Source organism: Coturnix japonica (genome assembly GCF_001577835.2).
Source record: "Coturnix japonica isolate 7356 chromosome 2 unlocalized genomic scaffold, Coturnix japonica 2.1 chr2random637, whole genome shotgun sequence".
In the NCBI taxonomy this organism is placed as follows: Eukaryota; Metazoa; Chordata; class Aves; order Galliformes; family Phasianidae; genus Coturnix; species Coturnix japonica.
In genome coordinates this window covers 17,812-23,616 of record NW_015439221.1, presented here as the reverse complement: position 1 = coordinate 23,616, position 5,805 = coordinate 17,812, and the positions used below count along the sequence as shown (strand labels likewise).

At 40.7% G+C, this 5,805-nt stretch overlaps 2 long non-coding RNA genes across 2 annotated transcripts; both read left to right on the top strand.

Annotated features, from left to right (window-relative positions):
- The first annotated feature begins 37 nt into the window (after positions 1 to 37).
- Positions 38 to 3,764, top strand: LOC107306782. The gene is made up of 3 exons (XR_001552264.2): positions 38 to 1,802; positions 2,618 to 2,802; positions 3,675 to 3,764. It is a non-coding gene; the product is annotated as an uncharacterized LOC107306782 (long non-coding RNA).
- Positions 3,765 to 4,553: 789 nt separating this feature from the next.
- LOC107306779 lies at positions 4,554 to 5,167 on the top strand. Its single transcript, XR_001552262.2, has 2 exons — positions 4,554 to 4,821; positions 5,004 to 5,167. It is a non-coding gene; the product is annotated as an uncharacterized LOC107306779 (long non-coding RNA).
- The last annotated feature ends 638 nt before the right edge of the window (positions 5,168 to 5,805 follow it).

The window sequence follows — 5,805 nt, the reverse complement described above, 5'->3', positions numbered from 1 at the left end:
TTCTGGTTTACCTACTTCTTTCTACTTGTTTTACTCCTCAAGTGTGTTTTTTCAGCTTCCTGCAGCTGACATAGAGATAGTTCTGCTCTTTTGGCAGCTGGCTGCAGTTAACCTGGTGCTTCCGTCCCTCTCACTGAACTGCAGTGCTGTCCTGGGAGAGGAGGATGGTCAGAGTTATCAGTGTACATTGGTACTGTATTGTCAGCATCCCGAATTGAGGAAAAATGAAGATAGAAGAGTCTGCACAGTTTGTCAAGTCTAGAACGACTGTTTGGCACTGAGGTTGTTACAGAGACCTCTACCACTTGCCTCACATGGGCACTCAAACACAGCTGGGGTTCTGGTAGCAGGCCCAGATCTGTGGTCTCCAGTAGCTGCCCCCAGCACAGCAGTTGGTGTAAACACCCTGGTGTCTCCATTATCTGGTCCACACTTGTAACTCATGCAGTACCTTGTTTCAATGCTCTTATCCTGTTTGCCAACTATGTAGAACGTTTGTTGGTGCTGGCATGTGCTGATGTACACACTCATGCACTATGTGGATGTGCTCCAGGCTCCACTTGCTGGCATCGAAGATGCATGGGCCATGATGATAGATGTCCCCTTCTGTGCCTGTAAGCACTTATATATGTATGCATGAGGCACTGAGCACCTGGAGTCCTTTTTTGGCCCTCCAGTACAAGAAAGACCAGGAGATAGTCTAGAGGAGGACCACCAAGGTGATGAGGCTGGAGCATCTCTGCTGTGTGGGGAGACTAAGAGAGCTGGGCCTGCTTAGCCTGGAGGAGGCTCAAGGGTATCTTAGCAACATATATAAATACCTGGAGGGTCAGTGCAATAAAAACTAAGCAAGGCACTTCCATTGGTGTGCAATACCAGGACAAGGGGACAGTGGAACATCGGAGGCTTGCCTTGAACACCAGTCAGTACTTCTGTTCTACGCGGGTGCCTGAACACTGGCACAAATTGCCCAGAGAGGCTGCGATCTTGGAGATCAGCCACCTAGACATGGTAGTTGGCACACTGCTCTGCATATCCCTTCTAGAGCAGGGGTTAGGCCACGTGGATGCATATGGCCTCTCTCACTGTGAGCTAGAGCTAAACAAGAAGAAAGGACAGCAGTGGCGATTGGCGTCCCATGAGCCCTGTGCTGTTCTCAGCCAATGACCACTCTCCTGTCGTTGTCTTGATCAAACGGTAACTGAAGTAGCTCATAGCAAAGTTAGTGCGCAGGAGTAGAAGTATCTTATTAATTTTCTTCTTCTAAATAGGTTTTGATTCTAGGATATACAGTGTCATATAGGCTAGACTGTCCCTTAGAACCAGTTCTGAAATTGAAAATGTGGATTGTTTGGTGGTTTTTTTCAGTGAAATAGTAAGTTTTTGCAAATGGCTTTGTTGGAATATTGGTGTTGTTTTTTTTTTTAACTGTAGATATTATGTTATCCATAAGAAAAGGATGAACAGAGGAGAGCTTTAGCTGTGAAAGCTGCCCATTTTCTGATTTTTTTATTGGGTTCAGTGTCTACCAGCCATTGGTCACCCCACGATCAAGACAGGAGAGTTAAAGAATGAACTTGTGTAAACGAGGCGGAATTTCTTTTTCAGATGAATAAATATGGTTCCAATAAATGTATTCTTATTTCCTTCTTTTCATAGAGATTTTCCCCTGGCAAAATGGAATATTTCCATGGACAGTATTTGAGACCAATAAGAAAAAATATCACTGTGCATTCAGATTCCAGCTTTGAGAAAAGTATGGAAATATTGAGTGAGAACGTAAATAGAAGACACTTTGGAAGGTATTGTATTTATATACTCTTTGCCTGTGTTCAGTGTGTAGTGATAAGCAAGAGTGAAAGCACACCCTATGAGTCTTGTAACGATAAGTCTACAGGTAAGAAAGTGTAGTGCTCTCTGGGTACGTTAATGTCTCTATCAGACTAATGTCACTAGCTTAAGTCCAAAGGAGAAAGTCTTCTCCTTGTCCAAAAACCACGCATCCTTTCCCAACTTTTTTGAGGTCTCTCTTCCACTTTGGTTCATGAGATATAGTTGATATTTTGAGATTTCAGGATAAGCACGTGTAGTGGAAATGCTAAGACACGGCCTGAACCAGTGGTTGAGCTCCTGGTGGGGAAGGCCTGTCCTCAGCCCAGGGGAACTCAGGTGTATGTAATGCCCCTGAGTGACTGGAAGGGGTGGAGCCAGGATGTGCTCCTTCCCAGACCTCGTTTAAGGGCTGGAAGTGGAGGCAAGGGTATCTCACTGGAGATTCCTTCATTCTTGAGGCCTTCCAAGGGTGAGCTCCTTCATTTCTGTGTCCACAGCTGCTGCATTTGTGCTCGTTCTTATTTGCTGCAGCTAAAGAATTTGCCACCTCAATATTACCGCTGTACTTTCCATCACATTGTAGCATTACAGCATGTTAGGAAATGTATGTTTGTATGGAACTGTGTACATATGTTACAACACAGATCTGGGATCTGAGTCCTGCATGTAGCCTAAAGGCTTTTCTTTATGTACTGTGAAGCTCTGTATTTTAAAGGTGGAGAGGTTTCCAGTTTTAATGGGGCTGATATAGTAACTCTTCCTTCTTTATTCTGTCTTAATGTAGGCAATTGGCAAAGCCGAAATCTGACCCCAAAAGAGAAGAATATAAGGAAGATAAGTATTTGTAACTCAACAGGATTCTCATTTGGCCTGGATTTTGAGGAGGATGGCACTTGTTCACTTTGTCTATTTCGCTTGGCCCCAGAACTTTTGGAATTTACCAGCCAAAATTAATATGTCTCAAAGACTGTGAGTTTCCTAAGAATTTTATGCAAATAGGAAGATATTCTTCCCATACTTCCAAGGAATTAATAGAATGCAGTGTGAATTCCAGCTCTTTCTTAGACATTGAGGAATCTGATCCTTACCTCAGGTTTCTCTTTTGCATGGGGTTTCTGGAGTCTGCAGGACACAAAATAGTTGACAGTTGTTCTTGCAAGTAGATGGGATTGCTACAGTTTTATTATAAAGTAATTTAAAAAGCAGTTTGGTCGGGAGATACACAAATACGCTGAAGGTTTCATTGATGTTTGTGGGTTTAACTTGGAGCCAGTGCTGAAGAAAGCAGCACTAAGTGCAGAGAAATCATTTTCTGAGACCTGGAAAAATCAACTCGTTCTATTCGGTGTCTTATCATATGTTATGTTATTTAAAAGTCTCAAACTTAGTTGTATAGTTGGCAATGACATGTTGAAATCATAGCTGTCGTCATACTAATGCTGTGGTGTTGTTATTACCTTCCCAGTGTCCTCTGTTCAGTATTTCAGTGCAGCACAAGTAAGAAACTAGTGGAAAAGGATGCACTATGTTAAATGCTAGGCAGGCTTTTAAAGAAAATAGAAGCTGGAGTTTTCTACTATTTGGATGTATATCTTGAAACAGTTCTCATCTCCTTGAGCTTGTGTCTCCTTGTGTCACGATGTAGAAAACAGAAGTGATCCATCCATATGTAGGGTAATAAAACATTTGTATAGAGTGCTGTGGTCATGACAAAAACCTCTAAAGAAAAAATCCACTACAAGTTTTCTGTTTGTTTTTTACATTTTACAAGAGCAGTGGTAAAAGAACTGGAATTGCATCTTTGCTGTCTGAGAATATCTCACATATTGACTGTATTTCAGTCCCAAGGGCGCTGAAAACCAGAGCTGATGCGATAGCTGCGAAACAAGTCCATGAAGAAAACTGGGACTTGGAGGTCCGACGAAGCTGTTACGCTACTGAACAAATCACTCTGTTCTTTTTGATGCACTTTATAATAAAGTAGTGGTATTTTCCTTGCTTTATTAGCAAGCCTTTGTGCTATGACACAGTATTGCTTGTGGACTTGGTCATGTCTAGAACAGCAGAGATGGTGTTGAGGCAGGAATCTTTCTGCTCTTAGCGTCTTTCATATGTGGAGTTCTAGTGTTGTCTTCTTGACTCAACGGCTATCCTTACATTCTTAATTTTTTTTCCTTAGATTTAATATGCTGTTTCAATAGCTTTCTTTGTATCAGATGTCTTCATTTCTAGTGAACTTTAATTCTGTGCTCACAAAAGTTTACGTAACTCTCAGGTAAGATACTGAGAAAAATTTGACAGAGCCAAAGTGAAATACTGTAGCAACTCTGTGTTTCTACCTGTGACTTTCCTCTCATTTGAAGCTCAAACTGGCACTGTTATCTAAAAGAATTGCAAAATGTGACAGCAGCAGGGATTATTTTTCCAGCACATATAATTATGGAAAAATGAGAAACGTGGATTACAGTTAAAGGAAGAATAAACAGCTCGTGTCAGTTAAGTAAAGATGACTTAATGCTACCATGCGGAGCAGCTTGAGCACTGTTTAAAAACTACCGTATTTTCTATGTAATGGTCCTGCTATGATCTTCAGAATTCTTATTTTCTTCCTGCGTTATGCACATCTTTTTAATTTGTGCTCAGCAAGAGGGAACACATAAATCTGAAAACAGTGCGTGTTGGCACATCCTCAAATGCTTGTTCTTTCAATCTGTAAAATAAATAAACATTTGATGCCATTCTTTATTAATGTTTAAAAACTCGGCTTGGTGTCAATGACTTCTGATTTGTGCATGCCATATTAAAATGTTGTACTGCAGATGCGTTACATTTTAATTTCTTTGCATACTTGCCTACCTTTGCTCTTACATGTCAATTTTTTGTCTTAGTACTGCAGAAGCAGTGTTGCAAAAAATGGATGACATGGAGAAGATGCGTAGACGCCATAAAAAGGGCTTGGAAGCCTTTGGGGTGTTCAACAATACTCAAGTAAATACTCATTTATTTTATAATTTTTGCATAAGTTGAATATTTTGCGTAGTAATTTAGTAGTAATTTAGCTGAAATAAGTCTCTTCCAAAGAATTTACTTCTGGTCAAGAATAACGCGTGTTTTCGAAAGCACCGTGCAATTTTGCTCTCTAATCGGAACTTACTGTCCTTTCAATATAGTTGTTCTACAGGCATCCTCTAAGAGTGGAAGAAATACCATCTGCAGAAGCTGTGAGATAATGCTGAGCTGCTAAAATACATGTCTTATAGCACAGTCTGTGAACTGACTTAAAATTCCATTTAAAACGAGATCCAGTCAAATAAACACTTGTTTCAGGACTTGAGTTTTGTCTCTAAGTCTTATTAAAAGTTCTGATTGAGGGCTGAAGACATAAAGATTATGTGATGCTTTCCATCCTGCTTGTGTAACATGGCCGTTTTTCCTTCGTTCTTTGCTCTTCTGTCTCATTGCGTTCAAGCACACTTAGAGTTGGCAAATTTAACAAAAGGCAATGTATGGTTTCCTGTGTTTCTTCTCCGGAAATGAAAGCCCTTTAAATTCAACACTGTCAAAATTGTATGCCATTAAATTACGAACGTCTACTGTACGATTGAATTATAGGTGCATAGACTATTAAGATATTTAAAATTTGCCATTGGGGTTTGGGTTTTTTGTTTAGATTTGAATTGCTTTTTGTTTCCCTCAAGTTACAGAGTGGTTGAGGTCGGGTAGGACCTCTGGAGGTCATCAGTTCCAAGCCCCCTCCTCAGGGTGGGACACCTAGGGCTGGTTGCCATGGAACACCAAACGCAAACAGAGCTGTCTGCCGTTACCTGACGCAGCATCTCTCACCTGTCTCAGCGAGTAGTTGGCGTTTTTTTGTTTTTTTCTTGTTTCTTAGTATTGTTAGGAGAGTGTTTCTTGTTTCTTAGTATTGTTAGGAGAGTGTTTCTTGTTTCTTAGTATTGTTAGGAGAGTGTT